Consider the following 16,993-nt stretch of genomic DNA (forward strand, 5'->3'; position numbering starts at 1 on the left):
CTATTTGCACACGACTAGGACCGCTGATGTATACCGTGGACATTGGTGAAAGCATAATAAGGCGCCATGCTGACCAGATCATAGCGTCATCTGAAAAGGGACAACCTACACCACAACTCTATACGCCTAATGATGAAGCAGAGATACCCATAGTATCTACCTCCGATCCGGTGATACTGGAACCAGATGAACCCGATGAACCCGACACTGACATTCAAGCCGAATCGACCTTGTCAAAAGGACCTACTACACCACCGAAAACTACTACACCACCGAAAACTACTACACCACCGAGGCGTTATCCGGACCGAGTCAGGAAGCCTCCAGATAGACTGAATCTGTGAACTGTTGTTAAATTAAGTTGTGTATATATGTTATGATGTTATGTTTAATGGGAAGATGTACTGTTACACTACAATCCTCCCTTTTTAGGTTATGTAACCGTTCCACCTTTAAGAGAACTATTTTAAGAGTTGCACTACTTTATCTTGGCTGCTGTATACTGTAATACCGGTGGTGACCACACCGGTATATAAGTGCTGTGTAATGATTTATTGGGCAGTTCCGCCCTGACCTTCAACTAGTAAAGACCTGTTAAAGTTTACTCTTGTGGTCTGTGTAGTAATTCTCAATATAACACACAGACTTAACAATTTCCAAGAAATCAGAGGGTCTACATGCCCCTTCAGTAAAAGTGAAACTTATCCTTTAGGTTATTTTGCATGAGTTAGGCACACCTAGTTAGTGATTAATGTATAGACTTTTAAATCGATTGGATCTCTGAAGTAGGAGGTCTTGCAAAATGTGTGTAACTGTGTGAATCTCAAGAGGTTCGGTGGAGTGTGTAGCCTTGTGTGGGGACGCAAGAGCATTCTCCCCCCAGGCCTGAATAAACCGTTTTGACTTCAATTATTGGGTCGGTCTTTCTTACAACAAGCCGGTGTCGTCGACCTTGTATATCACTTGGTCCGCACTTTGGGGGTCTTACATCAATTGGCGACGAGGATGGGATAAGCGATCTGAACAAGACTCTCGGACAACTTAACCTAAGACGGGTGAGTATGTTTTAATTACCACCTGTAAAATTAGAGGTTAATTGTTGGCGAGACGTTAAGTCAGAATCGACGTATAAAAGAACTATAAAAAGACACCTTTAATTGAAGGCGGTTAAAAAGTAAACTGCAGTTAGGGGCAGGGCATTCCCTAAGCCGTGTGGCGGCAAACCGAGGGGCGGAAAGACCCCTACCCCGGGGAGGCGGGGAAACCTTTTAGCCGAGAGGCGGCGAAACCTCAACAAACGTCATCTTCTGAGAATTCCTTTTTTAGTCTTCACTGCTGTAAGTACTTTGAACATTCATGCATACAATTGTCTTTTTCTGATTTATAAGAAGTGTTTTAGTTGTCATGTGTTTTTTTTTTTTTTAAATACCCATTATATAAAACTTATTCCACAGAACATTTTTAGAATTACACATCAATCCATTAAACTAGTCAAGCAAGAGGTCCATTTGATAGAGATGCTCAAAATCATGAGGGGTCTGGACAGAGTAGATAGAGGGAAACTGCTCCCATCGGCGGAAGGGTCGAGAACCAGAGGACACAGATTTAAGGTGATTGGCAAAAGAACCAAAGGCGAAGCAAGAAATAAACGTTTTTATGCAGCAAGTGGTTAAGATCTGGAATGTACTGCCTGAAAGGGTGGTGGAGGCAGACTCAATCGTAGCTTTCATTGGAGTTGGATAAGTATCTGAAGGAAAGGAATCTGCAAGGCTATGGGGAAAGGGCGGGGGAGTGGGCCTAGCTGAGAGTCGGCACGGGCTTGACGGGCCGAATGGCCTTCTTCCATGCTGTAACCATTCTATGATTCTATACAATCTTTGCCAAGTACCCCCAGATAATAGCACATTTTTGGAAGGGTGAAAACACAGCTGATAGCCAAACATGTGACAGCACAACATGTGACATCATATTGGGGCAGTAATTCCTCCCCAAACGTGTGAGTACGGAAGGGGTACTCACGCGTCTGGCCGGAGGAAATGCCGGTTTTCAGCATGCACAGCGCATGCGCTGAAAACCGGCATTTCCTCTCCTCTCACCCGAGAGTTGAAGAGGCTAGCGCGTGCGCTGTAGGGGGCAGCGCGTGCGTCTTGGATTTCCTGTGTTTTGGGGGATTTGCGCATGTGTAAAGGCCTCCGGTCTTTACGCTTGTAAAAAGCACACGTAAGTATTTATTTTTACAGGTAAGTGGTGTTTTAGTGTAATTTAGAAATTTTTTTTTCACAGGTTTATTATTTTAAACAATCTACAATAAGGTAAGTTTAGTTTTAGACCCTTTTTATTAAAAAATTATTTTTTTCAAAAAAAATTGTTTAAATTATTTTTTTAAACTTATTTATACTTAATTTAATGATTGGGATGTTTTTTAAAATTTTATTTAAAGTTTTAGTGGTGTTTTGGGGTGCAGTACTTCTCATGAGTTTGACAGTTCTTACTCTCAAACTTATGAATGAAGTTTCCCCTCCCCTGATTGGCTGAACAGTGCTCACCTGATCCCAGCCGGCACATCGCACTAACTACGCCGCTGGGTCAGGTTAGCACAGCGCGCCGACATCAGAACCTGGCCACTGACAGGAAATCCACTGCAGGCCAGGTTTCAGATGTTGGCGCGCAGGGTGAGCGCACATCGGGGGCTTGCACGCGTGGCAAGCCCCCGACACCAAGTTCTGGGCCAATGTCTTAACGTGAATAGCCCCGCTTTTAACTCCCGGTGGAAGTCGAACGGGTGGGGCAGAGGAAGGCTGGAAGCCATCCAGCCCTCAGCATCATGAGCCCTGGGAGATTGGAACCCCTGGGCTTCACGCCAGTCTCCAGGAGAAACCTAGCAGGCAGCGCCAACTGCTCGATGGAACTGTCCCTGGCAGGTAGGCAAGTGGTCGGGAGGTCATTGCAGTTGGGGAAAGGGGAGGGGAGCCTGATATGTTACTGCTCATCCCAGTGAAATCAAAAGAATATTAAATATACTTCCTTTTGGAGGGCACGGTCCATCATCAAAGACCCTACCCACCCCAGCCACAGTCTGTTCGCCCTCCTACCATCTGGAAGACGCTACAGATACATTCGCACCCATACGACCAGATTTAGGAACAGCTTCTTTCCCAGGGCTGTCATCCTACTGAACTCCACAAATAAACACTAAAGCCTGCACATCTGCCGATGCACTTTATTATGGTCATATTTATGCTAATATATATGTACAAATGTATGTTGAAATGTTTAAGTGTCCTAATCCAAATTGTACACTCTCGGGAGCCACAAGCCTACATTTCGTTGTACTGCACTTGTGCACTAACAATGACAATAAAAGTTGATTTGATTTGATTTTCTGAGCCCCTTCTGGCCATGCTCCTGGTGAAGTACGTGGCAGAGAAGGATTCCAAGCCATCCTGCAGTATTTACATTTAGCACTTCAATCATTCTAGATCAAGACTGGCATTATTTTGGTGAAATATATTCCTGATCACTTAAATCAAGTGCAATATGATTGAAAGTACATTGTTACTATTACTGCAGTCCACATTATAGAATCACCTTACGTTGACTCACCGCCTTACTTTCAAGTCGTTTGGTAACCAGAGTGGACATGACAGCAGGAACTTCTGACAAACAGTAAAACTGTCAATATCAGTACTATCAATATCTCAAATTGTTCATTTTAACCCCTGAATTGGGAGATCCTGGTCACCTTTTCAAATTTTAATGCATTATTCAAACAAAGTGGTGCTTATTGTGCTCTTTTTATATGAAGATACAATGTATTAGTGCTGCCAAATGCTTTGTCATTGCATAATATTTTGCACAATTCTGTGCAATTTTGGTCAGCTGGATTAATGATTGAAAATATATTCTGAAACAGCCATCAGACTTTATATGCACGGACAGGATTGTAGCAGTAATAATTCAGCAGTTAACTGCAATCTGCACACTTAATACAATGTTTAAAATAAAGGATTTTTCAAGGAAGAGCAGAGGTAAGCTGATTTGTATTCAGAATTATGAATATTCCCCAAAATATAAACTAAATAGATTTCCTGCGGCAGTGCCCACAAGTAGTCTGGGACTTGGGCCAAGAGGTGGTGCCATTGGCTGGGCATGCAATTCGGGGCCAAATAGTGGATCAGTGGGGCAAAGTGAGTTGGGGAAGGCTTAGAGGAGGACATGCATAGGGTTTAGCTAAGTCAGTTCCTTGTTATCTGGCAAGTAGGCATCAGCCTTGGTTCAGTGGTAGCACTTTCATCTCCGAGTCAGAAAACTGTGGGTTGAAGCCCAACTCTAGGACTTGAACACGTAATCCAGGCTAACAGTGCAGTACATAGGGAGTTGCTGCTCTGTCCGAGGTAGTGACCTTCAACTGAGATGTTAAACCAAAGCCCCATCTGTTCTTTCAGGTGGACATAATGCATCCCACAGCACTACTTGAAAAAAGCAGGAAGTTCTTCCCAGTGCTCTGGCCAACACTTACCCCTCAACAAACACCATTAGAGATAGAGAGATTATCTAGTCATTAATGTCAATGCCATTTGTGGGATTCAGATTGCAAATTGGTTGCAATATTTGTCCACATTGCCATGACAGCACTTCAAAAAGTACTTCAGTGGCTGTGAAGCACTTTGGGACCTCCTGAAGAGGTGAACAGCATCATAAAAATGCAACTTCTTTCTTTTTTCTGTCAAAGTTCCCCCAAAATGAAGTACAAACGTGGGACGTGGGTACTCTAGTGTAGTGGTTTTACTGCTGGACTAGCAACCTAGAGGGCATGAAGTTATGAAATTGAATTCAATAAATCCAGTCATTTATGGGATGGCATCAGAAGAGAGACCATAAAAGCTGAGACTGGAGATGGAACAGCCTTTTCCAGTTCTGACAAAGGGTCATCGACCTGAAACGTTAACTCTGTTTCTCTCTCCACAGATGCTACCTGACCTGCTGAGTATTTCCAGCATTTTCTGTTTTTATTTGAGATTTCCAGCATCTGCTGTATTTTGCTTTTGTACGACTCTTATGCTATCTGAAATGGCCTAGCAAGTCATTCACTCCAGAAGGCAGCCCACCACCACCTTCTCCAGGGAACTAGGGATGGGCAATAAATGCGGCCCACATTCCAAGAACAAATGGATGCAAGTTCATGCTTTGCCTGTTATTTTTTCTATAAACACAGCTTGTTATGGGAAGTTATCACTGTGCCATTAACTCAAGTCCCAGGCATTGAACAAGGAGCAGTGATGGTTAAGGTTCCACATTGTTAATCACTATGAAATTCATCCTGAGTTTTTCTACAAATTAATCAATGATATTGCAATACTTTTGATGACATTACAAGATATAAAGAAGGATAATGGGACAGACTACATGGACCCATGCGTCTTTTCCTGCCCATGATTTCCGTATGTTCGTATAATTCCCCCTCGAATCCTGAGTGAACTAAACAATCACATTTTTCAAACAGATTTATTATCCAATAGTTCCAGTTTAACATGAACTGATTTCAGTGATGGCCAGTCTAACACATAAGGACTGATGGTTTGGTTTGGCTAGTGCTTTAAATTTAAAAAAAAATTGTGCTTATACAGTGGCTTTCACATAAGACATGCTAAGGCAGGTTAGAAGGGAATCAAAGGAGACAAAGCAGTGTGGGAGAAAAGTTATGCGAGGTGACTGTTTCAAGAGACTTTTTAAGGGAGCTAGGCAGAGATTTAGGAAAAGAGTTCAGAGGGCAGGGGCGTAGCAGCTAAAAGGTCAGATGGCTGCAGAGAGGAGTGTGAGGGAGGAAAAGCACAATGAACCCAAGTCTAAAGAGTGGGAAGCGCATCATGGTACACATGGAGTGAAGACAGCAGTTTGAAAATAGACATGCTGGATGCCAGGGAGGAAAAGGTCAGTGAGGACAGGGGTGATAGGTTTTCAGGACTTATTTTGGGTGGTGAACCTGTGGAATTCTCTACCACAGAAGGCTGTGGCGGCCAAGTCACTGAATATATTTAAGAAGATAGATTTCTAGACGCAAAAGGCGTCAAGGGGTATGGGGAAGAGAGCAGGAATATGGTACTGAGATAGAGGATCAGCCATGATCATATTGAATGGCGGAGCAGGCTCGAATGGCCTACTCCTGCTCCTACTTTTTTCGATGTTTCTTTAGGATATAAATGGGCAGAGGTTGGGGTGGAGTAGAGCTGAAGAGGTTGGTGAGGAAAACATTGAGGAAATCAAAACTCAAAGTGACAAGAGGCATGGATGAGGGTTTCGCCACTGGTAGAGGCAGGCAGGCAGTTTTCAGCTGTCTTGGTGATGTTATATTGCCTTCTGTATCTTTGGTATGCAGCTTGCTGCTTCTGAATGATAAACCGATGTTACTGTAGAGAGATAAGCCGAGCACGGCTCACGTGCTTTCAAAAGATGCATTAATATCCCACCCTCACCCTTAACCAAGGGCCGTAGCGACACCAGCAGAGCCCGATCTCCAATCCCGCGTCGCCGGCGAGCTGCCTGTTGCACTCTGCGGCTCGCTGGCTTGATGGGGGTTCCTCAGGCCTCACCAAAAATCGGCACGCCCGAATTTCTAGGTCAGTATGTCTAAAATGATTCTACCCTGGCCATGTATAGTTATTAACTTTCACAGCTGAAGTGAATGAACATTGATTTTTCTTTAAATTAAGTAGTGTCTGAAAGGTATGTTGAACTTTGTGATCACTCCATTTAAAAAAGTGACCTTCTTTCAGGAAAATAGCTGCTAAATGTTTCCTTTGACGTGCATATTGATTGAAACTGTATAAAGGAATTACCTTATATTAGTCACTGCTGTGCTACTGACGTAACCAGCGCCGCAGGTCACTATTAGGGTGGATCTGTGTCACAGCTTCACGTAAGTGGCCTAGATCAGACACTAAACTGAATTATTTTTAAGACGGACTTATCCTGACACACAAAGCACTCTACATACAAAAGCTGGGTGGGCGTGTGTGCTGTGAGGAGGATGCCGAGAAACTCCAGGATGATTTGGACAGGTTGGGTGATTGGGCAAAAGCATGGCAGATGCAATATAACGTGGATAAATGTGAGGTTATCCATTTTGGTGGCAAAAACAGGAAGGCAGATTATTATCTGAATGGCAATAGATTGGGAGAAGGGGAAGTGCAACGAGACCTGGGTGTCCTTGTGCACCAGTCGCTGAAAGTAAGCATGCAGGTGCAGCAGGCGGTTAAGAAGGCAAATGGTATGTTGGCCTTTGTAGCGAGAGGGTTTGAGTACAGGTACAAGGATGTCTTGCTGCAGTTGTACAAGGCCTTGGTGAGACCACATCTGGAGTATTGTGTGCAGTTTTGGTCACCTTATCTGAGGAAGGATGTTCTTGCAATGGAAGGAGTGCAGCAAAGATTCACCAGGCTGATATCTGGGATGGCAGGAATGACGTATGAGAGATTGGGTCGATTGGGCTTGTACTCGCTGGAGTTTGGAAGAATGAGAGGGGATCTCATCGAAACTTATAAAATTCTAACAGGACTATACAGACTAGATGCTGGAACGATGTTCCCGATGGTCGGGGAGTCCAGAACCAGGGGTCACAGTCTAAGGATAAGGGGTAAGCCATTTAGGACAGAGATGAGGAGGAATTTCTTCACCCAGAGAGTGGTGAACCTGTGGAATTCTCTACCAAAGAAGGCAGTAGAGGCCAATTCATTAAATATATTCAAGAAGGAGTTGGATATATTTCTTAAGGCTAGGGGATCAAGGGATATGGGGAGAAGGCAGGAACAGGGTACTGAATTTGGATGATCAGCCATGATCGCATTGAATGGCAGAGCAGGCTCGAGGGGCCGAATGGCCTACTCCTATCTTCTATGTTTTCTATGTAAAATACTGCGGATGCTGGAAATCTGAAATAAAAACAGAAAATGCTGGAAATACTCAGCAGGTCAGGCAGCATCTGTAGAGAGAGAAACAGAGTTAACATTTCAGGTCGATGGCCCTTCGTCAGAACTCTACATAGCCGACTTTCAAAACTAAATTTAAAGACATTGCAAGCACAGTTTACAATATCAGAAGCCTCCCGTCCCGGTCATGCTTCCTCTCCATTTCCCAGCGTTACACTGTAGCGCATCTCGCATTTTGTATCTTTGCCCCGAGGGGTGAATGACATGAAAATTTGCATGGCTCTCTCAACACATATACCACCGCGTCTCCTGTGTTGTTACTTATGTTAGTTCAGATGATAGACTGGTTTTAAAATCGCTGGAGTTTAATGCCATATAATAGAGAATATATTTTTTCTGCTAAAGTGGATGTGTCCCTTTAAGGTCAAAAAGACTAAATATTAAGTAAACAGAGGCTCAAAGGTCATTATGTGAAACAATGAATTATTCTTCTGCTAAGTGAAGAAATGGATCCAATTTACACTATAAAGTCTGCTTTTATATACATATATACGTGTTAAATAAACAACCAGAGAGAGTTTATTGTTATCAATATGCGAGCGTCACCCCCCCCCCTCCCCCCTTTTCTGGCTTTGTTCATGGCCAGTTGGAGACTAGGGGTGTCTATGCCATAAAGGCATATCAGGTCCACTGATTTAGAGACTGAACTGGCATGAGAAGGCGATGCACCACAAGGATGGATGTGTTCGATAACCAATCTCTGGAGACTAGCCCCTTTCCCGTACTCACACTGCTAAACATTGAGCCCAGTCCGTCTCCCATAAGCACCCGAATACCCCCCCATATCGTCCGGCTAGCTACTCATCCACATCACGCAACTTCTCTCCAGCTAACAGCTTCTCCTCTACACCCATCCAATTAACCCTTCTCCATCAAACTCCTCCCCCATGACTTTAGACCCACATAATCTAATGAAAGTGTTTTAAAATGTGACCCATTGTGTTGCTATCTGTGGTAGGATCTTTGCATGAAGGTGCTGAAGGTTTTGTAATTGTAATAAATCCAGGTACAAGTTTGTATCGCAAGAGAAGCTTTATTAAAAAGTATTAAGCAAACTAAACTATTTAAAAATATACTGAAAAGCATGCATTCAAATAACATGTCAAGATTACATAAATTTAATGTGCAATGGAGTACCGATTGATAATTAAGAGACAGACACCCAGGAGCAATTTCTGTACAGTAATTCCACCTCAGGCACCAGACAGTTATAAAACTGCTGAAACATTGCTCTCTTAGCTTGAATCATTGAACCCCTTAGAATCACTTATCTGGCTCTCAGGTATTCACCACTTTTGTTTAAACACGCCCTCAATAGATCAACAATTCATCCTCCCTGTATTCTCCCATGTTGTCCAAATATGTGGATTTATTCCACAGCAGCAGTGAACTGCCTACTTTCAAAAGTGACTGGTGCTTGGTGGAGGAGACATGGGGCCACACACCAGAAACTATCAGGCAAACCTTTCATCAGGACCACTGTCTCAAGAGCCAAGTACACTGAAAAGAGTGTAGCAGTTTGGGTCCACTACCCTACCCCAACTTCCCTTGACAAGTTAGGTAGATCAGGCTGAATAACCAGGTCCTTCCTTGTGCAGATTGCACCACATTCATTTGCTGCTTTACCCAGTTCCTGTAAAAAAAGCAAGCTATTCCCCTTTACAAAAGAAGTTATTGTATTCCCTACAATCTGAGCTCCTCTTTGACACTATGTATAGCTTGTCTTTATTTGTAATATTTTATAAGAGTAAGGTTTTTAGAGATACCAGTGATGAACCATCAAAGCACACTGAACCACACAACAGTGTCTAAGATTATATTTAAAATCAGTAAGCCTGCACTTTTGTACCTGTTGCAGACTATTTTGCAACACAGATATACTTTATAAAAAATATTGCTATAGCAGATTGCAAAAGAGCTTTTGTGTGACTTCATAGAATCACACCATTTATTAAAATTCTGAGTTTCATTTCATCTGCAAACTTTGAAATTCTGCCCTGTAAACCCAAGTCCAGGTCATTAATATAGATCATAAAAAGCACTGGTCCTAATACCGACCCTTGGGGGACACCACTGTATACTTCCCTCCAGTCTGGAAAACAACCACTACTCTGCTTCCTGTCCCTCAGCCAATTCCCTATCCACTGCCCCAAAATTGAATGCATTTCTTTCCCTTTTGTGGAATTAATGCTGGGATGTACAGCTGGAATGGATTGCTTTGTAGAGCAAAGTTGTTGTCTACGTGCAAAGCTCATGTGGAGCCGCCTTACTTACAAGTTATATAACTGTTCCCATAGCACAAGCTGCCCTTCGCACGATTACTACCCAATGCACAATTCTCAGTTACTGCCCGGTAACCGACGCCAATCCACACTCCCTCCCCCAGCAACCAATTCATCGGCAGTGCAACCCGGCCCTTACCTCCAGCGGCTGACACTGACGGTGGACAAGCCGGCGAACCAAGGGTCGAGGATGTAGACGCAGCGGACGGTGCTGGCTGCCCTCAGCGCCGGATTGTCGTGCAGCCGGAACCCCTTGCGGAACCAGCGGATGGAGTGGGTCGCCATTTCGATGGGTGGGTGAGCTAGCGCTGCTAGTCACGGCAGGTGCCATGGCCCCGCTCTCTCTCTCCCGCCCGGCGGGCCGCGCCTGCGCGCTGCCTCTGGTGGGCTCGCGCTCGGGCGGTTGGCCGTTCGCTCGGCCCCGCCTCTTACCGAGCTCCGATTGGCCAGTGCGCGCTGGCTGGCCCCGCCCTCCGCCTCTTGCCGAGCTCCGATTGGCCAGTGCGCGCTGGCTGGCCCCGCCCCCCGGTTAAAAGCCAGCGCCCGCCACTAGCGGCCCCGCAGTGCGCACGCTCCGGAGTCGGACTGTTGGTGAGTTTCTGTCATAATCAGAGAGCAAGCGGCCGCCATAATGTCCGCATGATGACGAGAGAGATCTTCTGATCCCCCAAATGCTCGTCTATCAGAATATTAGGGTGTTGCCCACGTTACCGACGCCATTTAAAGAGGCTACCCTATACTAGAAACATAGAAGATAGGAGTAAGCCATTCGAGCCTGCTCTGCCATTCAATGAGATCATGGCTGATCAGGAGCAGCACCCAGACAGGGACCTGAACCCTGAACCCTCAGATTAAAAGTCTGATGCTCTACCGACTGAGCTATCGGGCATACTGAAACATTCCAGGTCAACACCTGGGCTCCCCTCTCCCCTACACCCTCACAGGAAAGGCTTTCATTTTTGGAGTGGTAAGATAGTATCATAGAATGGTTACAGCACAGGAGGAGGCCAGTCGGCCTGTCGAGCCCATGCCGGCTATTTGCAAGAGCACTTTGGCTAGTCCCAGTCCCCCACCCTTTCCCTGTAGCCCTGCAATTTTTTTTCCTTCAGGTACTTATCCAACTCCCTTTTGAAAGCTGTGATTGAATCTGCCTCCAGCACCCTTTCAGGCAGTGCATTCCCGATCCTAACCACTCGCTCCTCTGGTTCTTGACCCTTCCCCCAATGGGAACAGTTTCTCTATCTGCTTTGTCTTGACTCCTCATGATTTTGAACACCTCTATCAAATCTCCTCTCAATCTTCTCTGCCCTAAGGAAAACAACCACTACATAATGCTGGGATTGAGCAGAGAAATCAGTTGCTGGACTATGGCCCCACCTGATGGATTATTAATACTGCGCAAATGGATAGCGAGCTGGCGCAAGACCGAAAGCAGAGTAAAGGGTAGCTATTCAGTGTGGTGGGAAGTGGGGTCACACAAGGATCACTACTGGGACCATTGTTGTTCACAATTTATATTAAAGATTTAGACTTTGGAATCAAATACACAATTTCTAAATTTGCTGACGACACCAATTTGGGAGGGCTAGTCAGCACGGAGGACTGCAACAATTTTCTTTCTTCACGGGATGTGGGTGTCGCTGGCAAGCCCATCCCTAGTTGCCCTTGAGAAGGTGGTGGTGAGCCGCCTTCTTGAACCGCTGCGGTCCGTGTGATGAAGGTACTCCCACAGTGCTGTTAGGGAGGGAGTTCCAGGATTTTGACCCAGCGACGATGAAGGAACGGCTGATATATTCCTAAGTCAGGGTGATGTGTGACTTGGCGGGGAACTTGTAGGGGATGGTGTTCCCATGTGCCTGCTGCTCTTGTCCTTCTAGGTGGAAGAGGTCACGGGTTTGGGAGGTGCTGCCAAAGAAGCCTTGGCGAGTTGCTGCAGTGCATCTTGTAGATGGTACACACTGCAGCCATGGTGTGCCGGTGGTGGAGGGAGTGAATGTTTATGGTGGTGAATGGGTGCCAATCAAATGGGCAATCAAATTACAAGAAGACAATAAACTTACAGAATGGGCATATAAGTGGCAAATTAATTTCAACACAGATAATTGTGAGATATATTTTAGTAAGAAAAATAAGGAGGTTACATTACTTGGAAAATAAGAATCTAAATGGGGTAGAGGAGCAAAGTGATTTGGGTGTACAAATACACAAATCACTAAGTTGCGATGCAGGTCAATAAGGCTATAACAAAAGCAAATCAAGCACTAGAGTTTATTTTGTAGGAATTAATAGCGGGGTTGGGGTTATTGTCTCTGGCCAGTCAGAAGCCTCTGAGCTGCTCCAGGGACCCCCGTGCGGTTTCGAAGCGCTCCCCTATTCCTGGTTCTGACCGCCGGACTTATTCGGTAGCGATATAGACAGAAAACGTGACTCGTGGTTGGGTGCAAAACAGACCAGTATTTATTGAAACAAAAAAAGAAACAAATTGAAAATAAACAATACAGCACACCTATGCTGAAACACAGTGCTTTACTTCTCCCAGTACACTGTAGTGTCTACTACAGCACTCGTTTGCTTAATAGAACTCTGTTACTTAAATGCAGCACTTTTCTGCTTAGTGCAACACTGTTACTTAGATACAGCATTTTTAATACAGCTACTTAGTGTTCACCACAGCACTTTTCTGCTTAATGCAACACTGTTACTTAAATAGGGGAGGAGAAAATGGACACAACGAGGGAAAATTGACTAAAATTACAGTTTAACAAGATTCCCCTTAATTCCCACCCTTATACCTATTCTAAGTTGCCTTGTAATGGGCCAGAAAATGAATGCCTGCCCTGTGCCCTTGTGGTCTTAGATTCTTCACCACCCTGAAGATAGAGATACCCCAGTGTTTAAAAGTAACTGCTGGCATTCCACTCCCTTGGGCGGGCTCCCATGTTGTAGAGGGCACGGAGGCGAGGCTGCAGAGAGAGAGAGAGAGATGGCTTCTTGAGAAGCTATCTTATACCCCATTTGGGGCTGAAATCTTCTCGGCCAAATCCGGATGCATCTGGGCTAAGCAAAAAGGGATCCAAACTGTCCCTATTGACTGTGATGGGTTTTGGATGAATCACCCATTCATTGTGATGGGTATTTGAATGCATCCCCATTCTTGTGATGGGTTGAATGAAACTCTCAGTTTGAAAAACCATGTCTATTTCCTTAATTGCTGAGTAAACAGCCCTTGGATGTTGGTGTAAACAAACTGATTGTCCTGTGGTCACGCCCAACCGCAATTGATTGGCAGTCTCAAGTGGTTCAACATTGTAGCAGTTTAGTGTAAACAAAGATCGATTGTCCTGCAGGGAGGGAAACTCCCTGAACTGCCTTTGATTGACCGTTTAACTACTCCATTGCTTCAAGGGCTGGTTTTTTTTAAAAATCCTTTGTCAGCCATCTTTGATTTTCCCTTTTCATATGCACACAGTCTGTGTGGTGTTTCCTGCCACGAGGTCGGACAGCCATCTTTGGTTATTCTTTTTCACAGACACACACAGGCTGCCTTTTCAGTCCTCTTTGTCAGCCTGTGCTTTGAAGAGAGACTGTCCTTTTGTCTTCTGCCACGAGGTCTGACGGCCATTTTGATCCCTGGATTTTTAAAGGTATAATCTACCCAGGTATTCTTTAATCAAAAATCAATCTTCGGAACTGTAGGAAATTTTGAAATTATTGCGAAATCCTACAATTTCTAAAGGCATAAAATTGAAAAGCGGAGAAGTTAAGTTAAACTTAAATCGAACCTTGTTTAGACCACACTTGGGGATCGATTTTATCTCGGGTGCGGGGAATTGGCGGGTTCCACGAATTTAGTGATTCCGACACGATTCTAAATGGGTCTGTGAGATTGATGCAATTTTAACTCAGTTGGCCAATTGATTTCCAGCGCGTGGGAAGCCTTGGCAATTGAATATTTCCAGTCAGAAAGTCGCAGAATATGACGTCATCATTGCTGCTGCTTCTAAGGTCCATAGCAAGCCTTGCTTCCTCTGCAGGCTCCCAAACTTCACCAGTAAGATGGCACAGGAGCCTGCAGGAGCAACAGCCAGCGGGAGGGCCAGATCTGCCCCCAAATTTTATGAGGCTTCACTCCAGGCATTACTGGATGGTGCTGGGGCCCACAGGGAGGTCCTGTTCCCTTCTTCAGGGAGGAAGAGGCCTCCCAGTCAGACCAAGGTTGTGTGGCTACAGGTGGCAGGTCAAGTCAACTCCTTGGGGCTCACACGAAGAACGTGGTTGCAGTGCAGGAAAAGAGAGCTCACAATAAAAGAGAACAAGCGAGGACAGGAGGAGGGCCACCATCAGTAGCCCACCTCACCCCCTGGGAGGAGGCGATCCTGGAGATTGCAGGACTGGAGGATGAGACGCAAGTGGGGGACGGACAGACGGGTGCATCACAGCAAGCTGGTGACAGAATAGTTTTCCATCTCTCTCATTGACATTGCATGAGTCGCTGATAATGATTCTGAAGCTATAACAGATGGACCTATGATCATCTGCAATGTGCATGTAACCTTGGCATCACACCTCTAGCTCTTTCCTTCACTCCCCCACAGGACCATTGAGAGCCCCCGTCCCCACTGTCCAGGAGGAACAGCCTGAGCATCCAGACTCCTCAGAGGAATCTGCAACCTCTGAGGGCGCAGCATCAGCAGAATGCAGCGCACCCAGCACCAGCGCAGACACACCTCGGTAGGACCTTTGGGACATAGAGTAGAGTTGTCACCTGGTGTATCACAGCTCACAAGTGAGCATCAGTAGATTGTGGAGACAGGGACAGCAGTGGAGAGTGCTAGTCGGAGGGCGCAGGACTCTGCCAGCTCGGCTCAGCTGCATGTCGACCCTCTGCCTCTGGGTCCATCCATAAGATCAGCGGGGCTGGAACTCCAGGAACAGATGCAGGAGTTTCTGGCAGGTTTTATCTCCAGGGTCGATGTGAGTGTGGAGCGAATGGAGGAGTCCATAGCGAACATGAGCAGAGCCTTTGTGGAGTCATTGGCGCATGAACGCATCACCATGGAAAGGATGGCAACCTCCATGGAGGAGATAAGTTGCCAGGGTATGGAAAACATGGTGAGTGCTCATAATAGAATGACATCTCTTGAGGAGCAATGGGGATCTATTGAACAGAGAAACCAGACCTTCATGGAAGTCCTTCCGAGTAGGGCTGCCAGTGCAGATATGGGTCCCCATGGCCCCCTGATGTGCAGCAAGGTGCTCTCAAAGCACTTTCAAGCGCTGGCCCCTCTGGCCTGTGCAGCCTCAGGTGGGTGAGTGGCAGCCTGGCGCTCCTGTTGTTGCCGCTGTTGTTCCTGGTTCTGCTGGTGCCGCGGCTGGTGTTCGAGCTCATCTAATGCCCAGAAGGGAAGGAAATAAATGGCTCCCATGCTTCTGGTATATGCCTCTGCTGAGGAAGCGCTGGGTGAGGGTTGCGAGAGGGGTTTCCCAGGAGGTCACACTGGAGATGTGTGTGAGGCTCCAACCTTCCACAAGTGTGGTTAAGCCTGGTAAAAGTTGCCCCAGGCCTGAGACAACAAAGTCCTGCCACCTGCAAATGATGGCTGATCAAATCTCCGCTTTAATGGTTGACCTGCAGCTGATAGTCAGCAAGCCAATAGTGCTCACGTCAGGTTTCACAGGCGTGATCCCCACCAGGCGCGTTTTACGTGGGAAAAGGGTTAAACAGGCAAGGGCCTGTTAAAATGGGATTATAAAGGCCAATTAGTGCTGTTTAAAGGCCCTAAAGGCCAGTCGCAGGTGGGACTGATTCGGGTCCATCAGACACACCTAGGTTAAAATGGCGTGCAGGTGGGGCGGGGGGGGGGTTGCGACCCCCAGGTTTTGCGATTTTAACCCCCCGCACGTCTAAAAACCCGCCTCACGGCCCAATGAAAATCGAGGCCTTGGAGTATTGTGTACAGTTCTGGTCGCCATATTATAAAAAGGAAATAGAGGCACTGGAGAAGGTGCAAAAAATATTTACGAGGATGATACCAGAACTGGGAGGATATAACTATCAGGAAAGGATGAACAGGCTGGGTCTCTGAAGAGTCGGCTGAGGGGGTGACCTAGTAGAGGTCTTTAAAATTATGAAAGGTTTTGCTAGAGTAGACAGAGTGTTTCCACTTGTGGGGAAGAGCAAAACTAGATGTCATCAATATAATAGTCACCAAGAAATCAAATAGGGAATTCAGAAGAAACCTTTTACCCAGAGAGTGCTGATAATTTGGAAATCGCTACTACAGGGAGTAGTTGAGGCAAATAGTATAGATGCATTTAAGGGGAACCTAGATAAGCATATGAGGGAGAAGGGAGTAGAGGGTTATGCTGATAGTTAGATGAGGAAGGATGGGAGGAGGCTCGAGTGGAGCATAAACGTCGGCATGGACTGGTTGGGCCGTATGGCCTGTTTTGGTGCTGTATATTCTATGATTTAGCGGTTAGCTGCCAAACTGCATCATTGATGGTGTCACAGGGACTATTGACACCACAACAAGCTCTGTATCGCACTGCCGACACGGCATGGTTTAGGGTTAGAAGTTGGGCTAGGCTGTTCTGTTTAAGGTCAGGGCAAGAAACCACCATTACCAATGCATTGTCAATAGCAGGAACCATAATTGACAATGTGGTTGTCATTAGCCATGTCCATTTCATTTTTCAGTTTCAGTATTCAATGACATACTACCT

General features: G+C 45.7%; 1 pseudogene across 1 annotated transcript in view; it reads right to left on the reverse strand.

Annotated features, from left to right (window-relative positions):
• The window catches only part of LOC147105400 (cryptochrome-1-like), a 91,200-nt pseudogene extending 80,546 nt beyond the window's left edge, over positions 1–10,654 (reverse strand). The window contains exon 1 of the transcript XR_015081750.1: positions 10,407–10,654. The product of XR_015081750.1 is annotated as a cryptochrome-1-like (transcript). The remainder of the gene's footprint in view (positions 1–10,406) is intronic.
• Between the last annotated feature and the right edge of the window lie 6,339 nt (positions 10,655–16,993).

Source organism: Somniosus microcephalus, chromosome 18, assembly GCF_052327205.1.
Source record: "Somniosus microcephalus isolate GS21.2 chromosome 18, FLI_Smic_1.0, whole genome shotgun sequence".
In the NCBI taxonomy this organism is placed as follows: domain Eukaryota; kingdom Metazoa; phylum Chordata; class Chondrichthyes; order Squaliformes; family Somniosidae; genus Somniosus; species Somniosus microcephalus.